This window comes from Rhinolophus sinicus, linkage group LG02 (assembly GCF_036562045.2).
Source record: "Rhinolophus sinicus isolate RSC01 linkage group LG02, ASM3656204v1, whole genome shotgun sequence".
NCBI lineage: Eukaryota > Metazoa > Chordata > Mammalia > Chiroptera > Rhinolophidae > Rhinolophus > Rhinolophus sinicus.
Window position 1 is genome coordinate 76,486,404 of NC_133752.1, and position 18,618 is coordinate 76,505,021.

The 18,618-nt window shown below is 36.1% G+C and overlaps 1 pseudogene; it reads left to right on the forward strand.

The window, feature by feature from the left end:
* Positions 1 to 11,158: 11,158 nt before the first annotated feature.
* On the forward strand, positions 11,159 to 11,608 carry LOC109452205 (double homeobox protein A; annotated as a pseudogene).
* Positions 11,609 to 18,618: the final 7,010 nt, after the last annotated feature.

An 18,618-nucleotide genomic window follows, 5' to 3' on the forward strand; every position in this document is an offset into this window, starting at 1 on the left:
AAATGAAAATCACTTTGTACATTGATTGATTTTGTGTGCTCTTATGGCCTCAATCTTCCACATTTCAATCTACACTGATAAGATGCTAATTAAAGATGAAAATACAACTCTTTTGAGGAAGGTATGCACAGAATGAGTAGAAGAATTAAGAAAGTTATTTTACTAGCACAGTGATTCTAGATTGGAGAGAGTAAAATCAAGAATGGCTTTCTGTATCAGCTTGTCTTTCTGCAATTACTACAATCACTTTCAAGAACTGTCTGGATATTAAAGTGGTAAAACTAAAATCAATCTAATTATCCCTAGTGAACCTTCCTTCCATCAATTTCCCTTACAGAGGAAACAAAATTGGCCATTACTCACCACTTCAGTATTAATGTTGGCTGCAGCCCCGCTGAGAGATACTTAGATGCACACCATTTGTTAGAAATCTGAAAGTGATTCCTTTGACTATTAGCACATGCTTAGCAAGAGATAAGAGACAGGGAGAAATCACTAATTCATTTTTTCTTTCAACCAGTAGGTACTGGGCTTAGCCCTGATACTATAAATATGTATAAGATGTTATTTATTTATTCAAGGAATTCATATCTAGTTAGGGAGAGAAACATATAAATAGATAATAATGAAACAATGTGTGATTAAAATCAATGATAGAGATTCAGACAATACTGAGAACAAGTAACTAGCCAACTCAGGATTTTGTAAAATATAGGGAGAGGGATGTTAAGGGATGTTGAGCTGCTTCTTGGGAGAAGTTGGAGGCAAGAGGAAAGCATGTTCTCTAGAAGGAAAGACCTGAACCAAAACATGGAGGTGAGAGAAATGTTAGGAACTTAATGTGGAAACACAAACATTTGCATTCTGTAACATGTTAATCCAGGAAGAGACTGCCAGACAGAGAGGCAATGAGGTAATAAAGAATACTTTGTGTTTCATTTTAAAGAACAGAAATATTGCCTAAAAGAAATAGGGGAGTCCAAATATTTATTAGCAATGGAGCTCCACAGTAAGATCTGTGTGCTATTCAGTGGTAAGAAAAGATGATATAGGAACATTTGGGACAACATGGATGGATCTTGAGAGTATAATGCTAAGCGAAATAAGTCAGACAGAAAAAGCAAAGAACCATATGATTTCACTGATATTGGTATATAAACCAAAAACAACAAAAGAACAAGACAAACAAATGAGAAACAAAAACTCATTGACACAGACAATAGTTTAGTGGTTACCAGAGGGTAAGTGGGGTGGGGGGTGGGAGATGAGGGTAAGGGGGATCAAATATATGGTGCTGGAAGGAGAACTGACTCTGGGTGGTGAACACACAATGGGATTTATAGATGATGTAATACAGAATTGTACACCTGAAATCTATGTAATTTTACTAACAATTGTCACCCCAATAAATTAAAAAAAAAATATATATATATAAAAAAGATCTGTGTGCTGGATTGTTCCACTGCCTTTCCAGATCCATTCTCCACCTTTCTCAATTCTGGGCTCTACGCTGGAGACTAACTGGTACAAACTACATCAAGGGCTTCTCATGCCTTCTAATTTGCAGCTGGCTTTGGCCAACAGGGACCCCCAGTCAGAAGATGAGAGAGAGTGGGAGTGAGAACAGAGTGTTTATCTGGTATGGTCTGGACACATCTTGGTCTGGGGTGCCCCTTAATTAATCAAAGATCTCTGCTTCTTTCAAATCAGCCAGCTCTAGGCACTTAATTTTTTCATATTCCAGTAACCACTCCCTCATCTCATCCCACGAAGCCTAAAGGTGACAATAACTTTACTAAATTACTATACCATCTGTTGTGGTTGTTTTTTCTACTCCCAAACCTGTGGCAATTGTCTCCTTGTGAAAAATGCTTCCTTGAATTATCTCATTTTGAAAATACCCATTGTTTCCTTTGGGACCTGAGCTGATATCCTTTGCCTTTAGAAAAGCCAAACTGGAGGCTGAAAACAAGATGGTTTTAAAAGAAGAGAAAGAAGGTGGCCCAGCTGAGACATGGTGCAGGACTAAACTGTATTAATGATAACTGAGTCAGAGAAGCAGAAAAAGTGTTTGAGAAATAATTGGAGGTCAAATCTGCTGAATGTAATCATTGTTTGGAGAGAGGAGTAAAGTAGAGGGGGAAATCAGGATTATTTCCAGTTTTCTAACTTTCAAATTTTTAACTTCAGTGACTAGATGGATGATGGATAATGGTGCTACCAGGGGAGACTACAGATGAAAGAGCAGGTTTGTGGGGGGAAATGATAAGTTAACTTCTGCAAGTGTTGACTTTAAGGTTTCTGGGTCTGCTGGCTCTATGAGAATAAGTGGTCAGGACTGAAATAATACCTTTGAAAGTTGTCAGCATACTAGTAGCTGGTACTTAAACCATGAAATTGAGAACAATGAGCTGGGAAAGAAACCCTAGGAAAGTCCAATGCATAAGGAAATTGTTCTCAAATTTTAATACTTGGGAAATTTCACTCAAAAAGCTTGTTAAAATGCACCATCCAGGGGCCCTAGTCTATTGACTGATTCAAAAGGTACAGGGCGGATTCAGAGACTGTGCCTTCCAGACACACATCCCAAGTAATTCTGATTACAGTTTGCAGACCATACTTAGAGAAATACTCACTTAAGGGATGCAGGAAGAAAGAATACTCACAAAAGAGAGAAAACATTGAATATACAGACTATATAGAGAAATCCTAAAACTCAACAAAACAAACAATTACATTTAAAAATGTGTAGAGGACATGGATAGACATTTCTCCAAAGAATACATATGAATAATAAATGCACAAAAAATTCTCAACACACCACTAATCATTAGGGAAATGCAGATAAAATCCACAATGAGACACCACCTTACAACCATTAAGATTCCTACTATCAAAAACAAAACAAAACAAAACAGAAAACAAGTGTTGGGAAGCATGTGGAGAAATCGGAATCCTTGTGCACCGTTGATGAGAATGTCAAGTGGTACAGGTGCACGGAAAAACAATATTGCAGTTCCTTTAAAAATTGACAATAAAACTACCATATGATCCAGCAATTCCACTTCTGTGTGTATACCCAAATGAATTGAAAGTTGAGTCCTAAAAACACATTTTGTGCACCCATATTCTGCAAGCATTATTCATAGTAGCTAAAACATGGAAGCAACCCAAGTGTCCATTGACAGATGAATGGATAAGAATATTGTGTGTGTGTGTTTGTGTGTGTGTGTGTGTGTGTGTGTGTATTTACACAATGGAATATTATTCAGCCTTAAAATGGGAGGAAATTCTGACATATGGTACAACATGTTTGAATCTTGAGAACATTATGCCAAGTGAAATAAATCAGTCACCAAAAGACAAGTTGTATGATCCATTTATATGAGGTACCTAGAGTAGTCAAAAGTATAGAGATAGAGGGTAGATGGTGGTTGACAAGTGCTGGAAGGAAAAGGAAATGGGAGCTATTGCTTGATGGGCATACTTTCAGTTTGCAAGATAAAGAGTTCTGGAGATGGAGGGCGGTGATGGTTGCACAGCAATATAAACGTACTAATACCGCAGAACTGCACTCTTAAAAATGGTTGAGATGACAAATATTGCTCTGCGTATTTTAACAAAATAAAATTAAAATAAATATACCATTTTCTCCCAGAGGAGGAAAAAAGGGAGGGAGGGAGGGAGGGAGGGAGGGAGGGACAGAGAGAGAGAGAGAGAGAGCGAGAGAGCGAGAGAGAGAGAGAGAGAGAGAGAGAGAAATGATCAGAGTGTGAAAACAAGAATATCAAGATGGAGATAGCAATCAACAATGTTAAATGAAGTAGATGACTGACCATATGATGTAAATTATTTATTTCACTATAAACGGCAAGAAAATGTTGTCCCTTAATTTCAGCACGCTTTCTGTATATCTCCCCGGTAAAACCTTACACCATTATATGCGCAAGAACACAATGTTAAATGTTGCTGGTGTTCCCAAGAACTAGATTTGTCCACTAAGAAATTGCGTCTCTGTTCTTTATGAGTTAGGTATTCATTGATTTTAGAAATGGGCATAGAAGAAACATTTTCCTAATATGAACTAAAGCACCAAAATATAAAACAGGCTAAAGGTTACAGAATTACTGGCTGTCTGTCTACTCCATCAGACCACATTCCCCCTGAGAAGCGTATTAAAGTAATAAATAAATAACCATAACATCAAAACTTTAGGCCTTTTTTCCAGAAACACAAGACTGGCATTAGGCAGATATGGTTTTAGACTGGTTTGGTAATCTCTTAATATCTTGGAAGAATAAGATTTCTTGAGAAACATACTGAACTCCGGCTTATTTCATATTAATCATCTCCTAAATCCAGAGGTAGGACTTGCCATTTCTCAGAATCAATCTGAGGCATAGAAATGCAATGTATCATTGGGAACATTTAGTTCTTTCAAAGGCACTTATCTTACTGCATGTTCACAGATCCACTTTCTCTGAGCCTTTAAGTGATAATTGTCTGTCCTCTATACAGCATCATTTTCCCCTTCAAATATTTGAAAGTGACTACTCTTTGAAAACACATTTGCCATTTTCAGAACAAGATCACGTGTAACCAACCAAATAGCAAATCTTAATTTTTTAAATGAAAATAATGGTGAGGATTATCCAAAAGATTGGTTATAGCCCATTAACTTTCTCTGGCTTCTGTGCCTTCAGGAAAGTGCAAATTTATCTCCGTAATTGTACTATCCTGGACTTAAGCTAATGCTTATGTTGATTTCTCTCCTTGGAAACAAATGTCATCCTCCTAACTCCATCACCTTTTTTACTGTTGCTAAAATTGCTTTCTCTCTTTGTGTACTCTGATCTGTTTTACATTACCTGTGTTCACAATTTGCCTGTCTGTTCTGACCTTACTTACTTATTCTCTGTTATAGCTTGACCCATATCATTTTAAAGCTGTTCCCTAAACAGCTCGGCCATTTTGATATTATAGTCTGCTACCATGCCAATCTTGTTTCCTAGAGTAATGTTATAAATAGCATATGTTGGTTGGATGTGCTAAAAATTTCAGCTACATTTTTTAATTTCAGAGGCAGCATGGATAGTGGTTAAGTGGCCATATGACATGTAAACTGATTTTTGGTAATTGTCTGATCTCACTGAGTCTTGGCTTTCTCATTTATAAAACAGAGACAATAGAGGACTTCCAGATAGCTGCACAGTTGTATAAGTCCAATCTGTCTAGCAATCCTCCAAAACTATACATATAAACTATAAAACAAACAAACAAACCATACAACTCCCTTTCTTTCAGCAAAGCAAACTTAAAATTACCTGTGAATAGAAAATAATCTGACAGAATATGTTTTTGAACTATATTGCACAGAGAACCTCAAATCACCATACCTATCCAAGAAATATAGAAATGCAAGCAGTTTCTGTGACATAAAACTACTAACAAATAAAATAGAAAATGGGGATTAAACATTTCTGCTAGTAAGCACTCTCTCCCTCCAAAAATAATGATATATAAGAAAAATGTAAAACAATACTCCACATTGACTTAAATACCCTTAAAAACCCAACCAAAGATATGGAACTTAAACACTTTGAATCAAAAATTCAAAAATTAAAAAAAAAATATATATATATATATATATATATATATATATATATATATATATGAAGCGATGAAATGTGAAATGATTGAACTCAGAAAAGAAATGGAAGAGAAAGACAAAATGATATAAAAAATGATGAAAAAAATTACAAGATGCCCAAAGAAGAATAAATTCAAAGAAAATGTAATAGCATTCATTGACTAAAATGAAAAAAAACAATCAAAAGAATGAAAGTAAAATTATAAAATAAGTGAGAGAAAAAAACAGAGAAACAGAAAAAAAGCAGGAAGACATCAAAGAAAATTCAACAGATGTACTGACTGAATGAACAAAACAATTGAGTAGAATTAATATTTTAAAATATAATTTAAGAAAATGTTCCACAAACAAAAGGAAACTTCTTCAGTCTGCATATTGAAATGATTTGCCAAGTTGCTGGGGAAATTTGCCTAAAGCAATCAGGTCAGTGATGTATACTATTAAAAGGTTACACTTTAAAGATGAAAAAACTCCTCAATGCCCCTGGACAATACTATCAAATAATTTACAAGGAAAAAATAATTAGAAGGGCCTAAGACTTTCAAAGCATCGTTTAAAGTAAGGCAACAATGAAGCAGCGTTTTCAAGAACTCAAGGACCAAGGGGAACCAAGGATCTTTATTCCCAGCTAAGTTGTCCTTTAAGTATCAAGATCACAGAAAAACAGTATTAAACATTGAATGTCTTGGAGACTTCTGAACACATGAACTCTTCTTGAGTAATAGTAGAGACTGACCTCCATCCAACCAAGACATAATTGGAGAGATGTTGGCAAAAGGACTGGTGGAGAAGGAAGCATATGTTTAATTACATATCTAAGGTAAAAACAAAGGTTAGAGACAAGATTGAAAGAATAATTTATAAATATTATAGATTCTGAAAAAGAAATACTTCAAAAAATGGGAAGAGATGGAAAGAGAAAGAGAAACGTTGAATAAATTCATTGACTGTTGTATAAGCAACAGGTGGGAGTCAGTAAAAAATGACATTAAACACCAACAACCCGGATGGTAAATGATCAAATAAGAAAACAGAGGAAAGAACATTAACAAGATGGTCAAGATGCTGGAGTAGGTAAATACTGTGCTTACCTCCTTCCATGACCAGATAAAAATTATAACTAAACAACATAACAACCATTATTGAGAACGGACTGAAGTCTAGCTAAATAGAAGTCCTATACTAAGGACCTACAGAAGAAGACACAATGACACTGGTAAGAGGGGCAGACACACAAAAGGGGCTGGTCCCACACCAGCACATGGCAGTTAAAAATTGAAAGGGATAATTTGGCTGAGGGGATCCTCCCTGAGGAGTGAGGGGTCTCAGCCCTACCTCAGGCTCCCCAGTCCAAGGTTCCCATGCTGGGAAAAGAAATCCCCACAACTTCTGGCTGTGAAAACAAGCAGAGATTGTAGCTGAGGGAGACAGAGGGTGGCTGAAGTCCCAGGTGTGCCTCTTAAAGGGCCTAAGCACAGACATACTCCCTGATAGACACACTTGCTCTGAGCTCCAGTGATGGGAAGCAGCCCAAAAGGCGCCAGGGACAAACAGGGAGGAAGTGACTTATCTGGCTTCAGGGTGAGGGCTGAAGGGGCAGCTTTTACCGAGACAGAAGTGCTGGCAGAAGCCATTGTTCCTTTGTTGAACCCTCCTTCCTCCCAGCCTGCAGATGCAGAGGGGTGCTATATCTGAGTGTCCATCAACCTGGCTAACACCATTTGCCACATAACTTATAGACCTACCTAAGCTGCTTCCAGTGGCTTTTCCATACAAGTATCCTGTCTTAATTCATGTTGCTGACTTCCTTAAAAATCTATCAAAGGTTCACAAACCCCAAACAAGCAGCATCTGGCCTCAATATGCCCTGTAACTCTTCCTAAGCAGCCCAAGCCGGGCACTAGGGGTAACTGGCCTTGGTTCACAGCTCAGCCTCTCCCAGGTACTTCCAAGCCCAGCAAAAGTGGCAACCATCTGCAAATCACTTTGTAGCTCATACCATTTGGCCCTGGGCAGGGCACATGTAGTGGCTGACCTTGGCCTACAAAAGAATCCCTCCTAAGAATCCCCAGAACCAACACATATGGTGGCTAGCAGATCCATGAGAGCATAACCCAATCTCCTCCACAGAGGACAAACCCAAAGGGCAGACTCTGTAGGCACCAGAGCCCTGCTAGAATGAATTGCGCTCCACAGGGTCAACTCCTTTACTACAGTCATGGCCGATCCTCACAGCCAATTAATCTGAGCATCATTCCCTCCAACTGATGTGCCAACAGCAATCAAAGGTCAACTGCAACATGAGGGCATACACAACCCACACAAGGGACTCACCTGGAGGACCCCACTCAGATGATCAGGGAAATAGTGCCACTGGGTCCCACAGGACACTTACTACATAAGGCCATTCTACTAAGACAAGGAGATGTACCTAATACATAGAAACAAATTGGTTGTTGCATAGTAGTCATGGGGATGTAGAATATAGCATAAGGAATATACTCACACACACACACACACACATTATAATATATATAGCAATTAATGATACAAAATTGATATGAGAGTGCAGTTCAAATATATCAGTTGTATCAATAAATAAGAATGGGCTTAGATCATTCAATAAGACAGACCAAGTGAACCACAAATATTGAAAAATATAGATAATAGTAACATAAACAATAAAGTAGATTTCATGAATGCATACTGAAATTTACACTCTGTAGTAAGAGCACACCTTCATCTCAAGTGCATAAGAGACACCCACAGAGATCAATCTTATATTAAATCACAAAGAAAGTATTGGTAAGTTCCATAAAGTAGAATTGCTATAAACAGCACTTTCTGAATACAATCAAACTAGAAATTAATAATGGATGATTGAGTGAATGGGCATATGGGAAATTTTGTACACAAGGATGAACACAAAATAATATCAACAAAGACTGGATTATGTAAAAACAATAAGAAAAGTGGCTATCAGATTATAATCATTGGACAGGTGACTTGTTAAAGTCTCTTTTATGATGCTTTGATATTATTTAACTTATATATGCATGTTGAAGGCTATTATCCTACTCAGAATGTATTCTAATAGTTAAATTTCTTAAAAAAAAAAAAAGTAGGGGGTGTGGCAAAATATCCAGAGCTGAGTTAAGGACAGAGCGAGGAGTAATGAGGTGATATATGGCCTGGCACCTTCAAAGAAGGAGCTGAGCTCACTCTTGATAACCCTGCCTAAAAGACAAAGTATCTTAAGAGAAAGCAGTTAAGGATGATTGGCAAGCATTCTATTTAAAGAGGGATCACATCTTATGTTCTATAAACATCACCAGGTTTAGAATGATGGCAGCAGTCTTTATCAAGATGAAACAGGAGAGATGGAATAAATACAATCATCGCTGAGGGATATCATGTGTACACTTCTTTTGAATATTGTTAAGTTATTCTACACTGAGGGGGGGAAATGATTCTAAATCCAGCAGAAAGACAGTGAGAAATGGATGATCATAGCCTCCATATTCCCGCTTTCAGCAGTGTTAACTGTATCCTTCTATTGCACAGGAGAATATCATTTCCTTGAGATACTTTCTTCATATACGCCATAATTATTGTAACTCTTCACATGTGTTAATCACCTAGGTATTGACAACTCTTTATAATGACTTGAGGTTTTGTTTAAATATCCGTAGGAAGTATAATAGATTTTCTCTGCCTTTTTCTCATCAGCTATCAAAAGTTTACAAGTTCCCATTCTTAGTTTACATTAAGAATGTAAAATATTTCATGCATCTGCTTCACCGTTTCCACTAACACACAGTAATTGTTGAGTATGGTTACCTTTGCTTCCAAAAGAAAAAAGCGCAGAGCTGTTAAAACCAGCTGGCCCTATGTCAAAGAAGGCAAAATCCATCACTAGTCACCTCCAACTTTACTTCTGTCCTGTTCCTAGTACTGACACATACAGCTGTTCAGGTTGTTCACTGCAGAGAGGAACTTGACAAATAGGTAAGTAAAGGCTGAAATCTAAGTCATGCTCCATTCGCCAAGGTATGTTCTCCAACAGAAAGCTGAATTGCGTCAGCATGTTGTCACCTTTTTCAAATTCTCACAAAGATACTCTATGGGATCGCAATAGTTTTACCTGTCTGTTTCTTTCAGGGTATAGGTGAAACATTTACCTAATGCTAGAAAACAGTGACCTATCCCTGACATAGAGCTATCTATGTCAAGAAGGAAAAAAATCCTTCCACTAATGAGGGCACGCCAGGAAGATAAAATAAATGCAGGACATTACCAGCATAATGATGACACTTCACAAATACATACTTTCCACCTCCAGACTGCTTATCGTGTGCAAGGAGTAATTTTTTGTTGTTGTTGTTAAGCCACTGTATACTGGCTACTGACCTAAGGAACAGAAATCACTCCTGATGTCATTCTGGACCCTACCTTGGAAAAGATGTGTGAGAAATCGTTTAATGGTTTGCATGTCCACATATTATTGCATATTTATCCAGTTTAAAAGGTTCCTCTTTAATTACCGAAGTAAACCTAACTTACTGTTTCTACCTCACAGATAAGTAATTCAAGCAGGTTTTCATTAAACAGCACAGATATATTGCTAATGATAAATTATGCTTTTTTCAAAGTCTTAGTAATGATCCCAAGGAAAGGGAAATAACAGTTAATATTTGGCAGAGCTCTGCTCTTTTTTTCTGTTTAATGTGCTTAGGCTATGGAGTTTTTCAATAGATCCTGGCGCATGGTCAGTAAATATTAACTAATGATTACAATGATGGCGATATATCAACTGTTTTAAACAATTTCCAAAAGACAGTTTATGCTACAGGTAAAAATAAACTGGATAAATTATAAATTGTGATGTTAAATCCCCTAAGTACCACATCTTTCTATTTTAGAGGCCCAAGTTTCTCGCTCTTTGAAAATCGGAATGGTTTACTAAGAATCTCCTCAAAGTAAAGTTTACTATAAATCTACATACTTTCATGAAATACAATTTTTCGTATCATTTAAAGGAGAGATCTAGGTTTAGATGGAAGATATTTATGCACTAATAGCTGGTACTACATGTAAGAAGAGAATCACTCAGCAGACACGCATTGTGCCTTATGTCCTCAGTGTAAACTCTGTTTTTCATCCTATATAATTTTGACTCTATAGAATATTGCTGTTCACCAACGATTTAAACTTCTTGTCTTTATTGTGTCCAAGGAATGATGGCACTGAAGATGAAAAGGTTAGTAAGGCATAGCATCTCTCCTGGAAGTGTTCATGGTCTTACATATGTCTAAAAATATATCTAATGTTGTGCTAAAGAGAGGAAAATCTAGTAATTGAGATCAGTAAAATTACTTTGCAATTGAAACATATAAAACAACTGTTTGAATAAAAAAAGAAACACAAAAACATACTACTAGTTGGATAATTTAAAACAATTCTTTCAGCTCCTGGTTGACAGCTGGGACTTCAGGACTCTCTTCCAGGATGGTCCAAGACAACTCTCCAAATAAGACCACAGCAGTGACTCTTAGACGAAGCCGCACAGCAAATTCACAGATCAGTTGCAAATCCTCGTCAAAGCATTCAATCAAAAACCTGACCCAGGTTATGATACTAAACAAAAAGTTGCTTTAGCAATCAACACTGAAAAGTCTAGAATCCAGATTTGGTTTCAGAATTGAAGAGCTAAGTTCAAAAAAGATCAGAACCTGAGGAGGACTTAGAAGCAATCCAAGTCCAAGATCACTATAAAAGGAAGATTCATAGTAGGGGAGATACATGGTGCCATACCAGCTACAGTTCCTCCCAATTACAAACCCTCACCATGGCAGTTACGAACAACCCTTATCCTGGGAAACTGGGGTTCCAGAGTTAAGAGTTCAAATTTGGTTTCAAAATCAGAGATCTAGATTCCACGTCCAGAGAAAAAGATAACTTGATGATCTCTTAGAACAGAAACAGGACCAGGAATAAGATCTCTGAGATGAGAGAGTTCAACAATACACAATGACACCAATCTCACTGTCTTATTTCTCTGAACAGGATGGACCAAGAAATAAATTAAGTGTATTTGGTGTCATCAGCCTGGGCTCCAAATCTCTCATCCCGAGAGCATACCCTTCTAAACATACTTTCAGCTTCTCCAGAAGCTGAGCCTTTTGGAGATGGTAAATAGGGCTTCAGGAGTCAGACAGATACAAGACACCACACAGCCCTACCAACAGATTCTGGCTTCACAATTCAGCAGATGTCAAGGAAAAAGAAAATATATATATATTTATATATTTATATATATGTATATATATTTATATATGTATATTTATATATATGTATGTATGTGTATATATATATATATATACATACATCTATACATACATATATATATATATACATACATCTATACATACATATATATATATATATATACATATATATAAAGTAATAATACAGGTCTTCCAGTCTTTGATAAAACAAGTAAGCAAAAATAATCCAAGAAATAATGAAAATCTGAATAACAGTTGTTTGAATAATTCTATAAAAATAAGTTTCTATCATGTAAAGAATAAAGTTTTTTAAGTCGCTTATAAAATTTTTCAAACATTGACACTGTATTAAGCCACAAAGAAAATGTCAATTAATTCCCCAAAGTGGAATGCAAACTATATTCTCTGATTATAATGCAATTAATCTACAAACAAAAAAGATATAAACAACCAAATACAAACACTTAGAAATGTAAGAAAAATAATGCTTTTCTTAAAATAATATTGGGGCCAAAAAGAATGTAAAACCTCATTTTGAAGTTATTTAGAAAATAATTATAAAAATTATTAAATATCAAAACACATGGCCTGTTGCTAACATTGAACTTATGGAAAAATTTATAACCTTAGAAACTTTCATTACTAAATAAGAGAGAAAATAAAGTTAAATTAGTTAAACATTTGATTTATGAGTTAATATAAAATTTTGAAATTCAAAAATATAATTCTCTCTTTGGTTAGAACAAAGTGTGGATTAGTTTACCCAGCTTTGATTACTGGGAATCAGTTAAGGAAAAGATTCCTACCCTGGACCCATGAATACATAGAAAAAGTATTTGGGTGGTATAAAAGGCCTTCCTTTATGCTAATAAGGAAATTTAAATGGAATAAAAAGCTTAAAATAAATGATTAGTCAAATAAATCTCTGTAAGACTATATTTAACTATATCCTTACTTTGTATAGTAAAACAAAAACTCTCCGTGTGTATGTATGTGTGTGAATTCCCTCCATTCAATATAAAGAGATAACTTGTGATTTCAAAATAATTTACCACTAAGTTTTTTAAATTTTAAAGATGGTTACCATGTAGCATTATTTTCCTTTTGCAAAAGTGTGACTCAACAATATTTTTAGAGAAAAGTACTTCTCATGTTGCCAAAAACCTATATACAATATGGAACTTATTTAGTTCTAACAAAAAATAATAAAACTAAAGAATTATAATGGACAAATTCAAATGGTAAAAGTCAATGGATAAATTAGAAAACTGAAAATCAAAAAACAATTAATACATAGGTTTTGGGGGAGAGGGATAAAGATAAAATATTGGGTATACTAACTAGAATATCAAATATGTAAAATATGAAAGGGCTGATGCTAATAACCACAGAAATAAAGAAAATTAAATTGCTTGTATGAGAATTATTTTTAATAACATAATGATAAATTTCTAAATGTGGATAAAATTGTGCCTAAATTTATAACAAAATTGATCTAAGAATAGAGGTGGCAGAGTTAGCAAATAGAAATGCAGAGTTCAATATGAATCCAATAACAAAAGTTTTTCATAAAGATATTTTACATTCAATATTTGGGACATGCTCATACTAAAACACTATTCATTGTTTATCTTCAACTCAAATTTAATTGGGTAGTTTGTATTTTATATGGCAACTCTACCTAAGAAGACAAAAATTAAATGTCCCAATACACATAAAAGACTTAGGAATGTAGGCAAATAGCTACCTTTAGAAATAGTGCTGAAAGAAGTTTCTAAAACCTTTCAAAAAACATATTTATTTAGTATTTAAATCATTCCTGATCATAGATATGTTTCCTCTAAAAAAAATCAACAGAGGTAATGTAACAATGATATTAACATCTCACAAAGATAATACAAACAAAGCTAACTATAAGCTATCTAATTCTATAAATAAATATGAAAAATTATTTAAATAAACATTCATAAAAAAATCACAGCAGGGCATTAAAAGAATGAAACACCACGAACAACTTCCTTCATTCTAGTAACAGAAATATGATTCCAACCTGAATAGGTGCAAACATAATAGCCACTTCTAGCTATCCTCAATGCCACCCTCTAGTTTTCCCTTGCACTGTCCCAACAAACTTTAGTCTTTCAGCATCCACTCTAACCCTTTCTAATTCATTTTCCAAACTGCTACAGAGTAATCCTATATATTGAAAGCCCATATATTATCATTTTTCACCTATTCTTAAAACATTTAGTCTAGGAGAGACCCAAGATGGTGGAGTAAACACTGTGCCTGTGTCCTTCTGTGAACACACTAAAATTACAACTAAATTATAGAACAATCAACCTGGAGAACCAACTGAAGTCCAGCTGAACAGAAGCCCTAACAAAAGTATAACAAAACTATAAAGAAGAAACCATGTCAAGACCAGCAGGAGAGGCAGAGATGTGGAAGAGGCCCCAAACCTCAGTTTGGAAGTTGAGAATCAGGAAGGATATCTCGACAGCAGAGATTCTCAGAGAGGAGTGAGAAACCCCAGCCCCTCACCAGCCAATCCAGCCCAGAGTACTGGCACTGGGATGACGAGCCCCCACAACACCTGGTTGTGAAAAACAGTGGAGATTCCAACCATTCTGGAGGGATGGAGGTCTCCGGAAACCCAGACATCCTCTTAAATGGCCGGCACACAGACTCATTTGCAGGCACTCACCTTGGGTTCCAGCGGAGGGGTGATGACTTGGGGGCCTCAGAGACATACAGGAGAGCAGACTGAAGTGTGTGGCTTCAGGGGGAGGACTGGAGGACAGTCAGCATTTTCCTGGTGAGAGGTCCTTCTCCCGTATAGCTGGCAGGCAAGTGCCATCTTGCCTGCTCGCCCCACAGGCCAAATCTGAATCTGATTGGCCTGGTGAGATCCAAAGCTCCTCCCTGCTGACTCAGCTGGCACCCCACCTCACCCAACTCGAGCACAGCTGAAGGCATTTTCTCCTTGAGCATCCAGGCTCTCTCACATTTCACTCTTGCTGGGAAAACTATCAGAGTCCATGGACCCCAGTGGATGGCAACTGGCCTTAGTGTGCTCTGAGACTTTTGCTGAGTCACTCTAGGCTCTGGCACCAAACCAGAGTCTACATTAACCTGGTGACCACAACTCTTCCAACTCTAAAATCTTCCTGAGACCCTGCCTCACCCAACTTAGGTACAACACAAAGCTCTATCAGCAGCTGAACCTTAAGGGAGCCAGCAGGTGGCAGCAAGCCTCAGGGTGTTCTGCCTTTTTGTGGAATTACCCCAGACCCAATACTGATGGCAGACATCCTCACTTCACAGCATGGACTTTCCAATGCAACTCCAGGTTTAGCACAGGCAGCAGACAACTGCAGATTGCTTTGTAACTCCTACCAGTTGGCCCCCAGCCAGTCACAGGCAGTGGCTGACCTGGGTCTGTACTGGAGCCCCTCCCAAGAGGCCCCAGACTTGGAGCTGAGCTGCGCCCTCCACAACTAGATTATGGGACAACTGCTTGGAGAAACACTATCCTCCAATATTCCCCAATAAAATAAAAATAAAATAAAATAAAGAAAGAAACAGCAAAAAAAAAAATCAAAAAAAAAAAAAAAATGAGGAGAGTTTAAGAGACCTTTAGACAATGTGAAGCTTACCAACATTCGCATCATAGGTGTACCAGAAGGAGAATAGAGAAATCAGTTATTGAGAACCTACTTGAAGAAATAATTACTGAAATCTGGCGAAGGAAATGACTATACAAGCCCAGGAAGTGCAGAAGTCCCAAACAGGATGAACCCAAACAGGCCTCCACCAAGATATATTATAATTAAAATGGCAAAGGTTAAAGACAAAGAAAGAATGGTAAAAGCAGCAAGAGAAAAGCAGTTAGTTTCCTACAAGGGAGCTCCCATAAGACTGTCAACTGATTTCTGAACAGAAACTCTCCCTCAGTTTCAGGAGGGATTGCCAGGAAATATTTAACATGATGGAAAGATTGTAAGGTATATGTAAATTATAAGGTATAGTAATAAATAAAAACTTATGAACCCACTATTCAAATCAAGAACTAGAACAAACCGGTAATGTTTTCTCCCCCTCAGTCATTCTTGTACCTACTCACCCCCCACCACGTAACCACAATCCTGAGTTTTGTGATTTTAATCCACTTTTTTGTTTATGTTGTTTTAATGCACAAATTTTTAAGTAATTGTTTGATATTGCTTGTTTTTGAGATTCACGAAAGTGGCACTTTATTGCAATTTTCCAAGACTAGCATCTTCCTTCAACCTTATTTTACTAATATCAGTATTATTGCCTGTATATATGGAGATCAGCTTTAAGCTGGGTTGGTGTTTTGCCAGACTGTTGTTATAGATGGAAAGAGATCAAGGAAGTTGAACACGTAAGCAAGGATGTGATTATAATGATTGTCCATGGAATTTAAGGAAGATACTGATGACACAAGAAGTATGAGGAGCATGGAATGGTGACTTCACCCATGGTTTATAGGTCTTAATGGGGACCAAAAGATTGTTGGAGTCAAACAACTAGTGAAAGTAAGATAGAAAGAATAAGAAGTGATATTGAGAGAATACATTTCAAATATTAATGAATGTGAAAAGATCAAGAGAAAAAACCACGTGAATTATAGCTAGATGCCAAAAAAGCCTGATTTAATGAATATATATATGTAATATGTTTTCTTATAAAGATTATAAAATGAATATTTCAAACCAACACTTAGCACCATATTTGATGGTGATATCTAGGAACATGTCTACTGAATTTAGGAATAAAAGTTATTTTCTTTAGCTTCAATACTTAACATTATTCTGGAGAAACTATTTAAAGCAATTGAGTTTTAGCCTTTGCCTCAGAATGTTCCTCTTCACTACAAATTTCTGTCACCATTCTTAGTGATACCAACATTCTCCTCAGATCCAATGATCTTTCTCTTTACTTTACCAGACATTTGAATAACCAGAAACTGAACCACCTCTAAAGTCTCAATTTCTTACACTGCACCCTCTGAACAATTCCTTTGAGTCCTCCCAATTTCTTTCTCAAGTACACTTCCTGCAATTGTAAAGAGACTTGACCAAGTTTAAAAACAACAACCATGACACACTAGGTTACTGGACTTAAAATTATTATATTATTCTAAATTGTAGTTTTGTTGTTCCTATTTTCATCACTTCTCTTATCCATCAATAAACCACCTTTGACCCACTGATCTGTTGTGATACAACAGAAAACAATAAAGAGTGCAAACCAATAAATGTAAATGTTAATATGCAAATGCTATGGAAACAATTTCTCCAGAAATTAGACTCAATTTCATGTAAGCTGAGACAAGTGACAGAGTCCTTAAGTATATACATAAAACTGGAGAACATTAATTTTTATCAAGAACACAAGATTTGTATGAAAATCATAATCACTCTTAGAGTTTAAATTTATAATATATTTGAAAATAAATTAATTTAACTTATTTTCTACCGAAAATGCTAACTTGTCCATGGAACCATTGGAGGTCCATAAAATTCCCATTGTATAACATTGTTACAAATTTATTGACATGAAAATGATTTAATGTCAATAAATCATTGACTTAAAAAAAGGGTCTAAAGAAGCAAGTTTATGTAAGCATATTGATGTGAAATTATGTAAATATACAGATAAATAACATGAACATATTTACATATACAACAAGAAAAAAAGAGAGATAGCTAGTTTCACCAAATGATAAAAGTGAATATTTCTGAGTGATAGGATTTGGCTATTTATTCTTTTTTCTCCCCATATTATAAATTTAAAAGGCTACATTCTATCACTTTATGTCTGCCACGAATACTTGTTAACAGGGTAAATTAATAAATCAATGGCAACATTTGTTTCTTTAAATAAGTTTATTCATCAGCAAATGTGTAATCCTAACCACTGCGAAACTTCAGTGATCACAATTCCAAGTGATGAATTGGTTGCAAATTAAGTTACTTACTCATACCTGATGTTCCCGTGGTAGTCTATCTCCAAATACTGCCACCATCAATTTCATGCCTCCTCCTACTCATGTGTCATGCCTACGTCAAATGATTGAGTCCAATTCCCTTCTTCTCAAATCAGGCCAGATTCTACTGCCCAACTAATAAAATTCTACGGCAGTTATATTTGGAAACTGCTGCAGCTAAGTTTCTTCCTGAGACTCTTGAAATGCTCATTCTTGGGTCTTTCCCTCTTGGAACTCAGCTATTGAAGAGAAGTCTGTTTGTAGGAGATCTGGTCTTGTGCAAACAATTGACAGACAACATTACCCACCAGTCTTGTAGGACAGCTATCTTGGATATCTACCTTAGTCAAGGCTTGAATGACTGCAGTCCTACCATGTGAGAGACACTAAGTGAGAACTGCTCAGTTGGGCCCCGGCATCCCATAGAACTTTAAGAGATAAAAACAACATTTTATTTTAAGTTATTATGTTTTGGCACAAATTTTTACCTAGTTGTAGAAACCTATAAGATACTTCATATTCTTGTACATTTTAAGGACACCATTATATTTTAAGGATTCTTAAATATACTTTTTGCTCAAGTATTTTTCTCAGAGATTTCAAAGTTGTCTGATGAAATTCATCTTTTTTATTTGAATTTAATCCCTCCTATACGTAGACAAAAT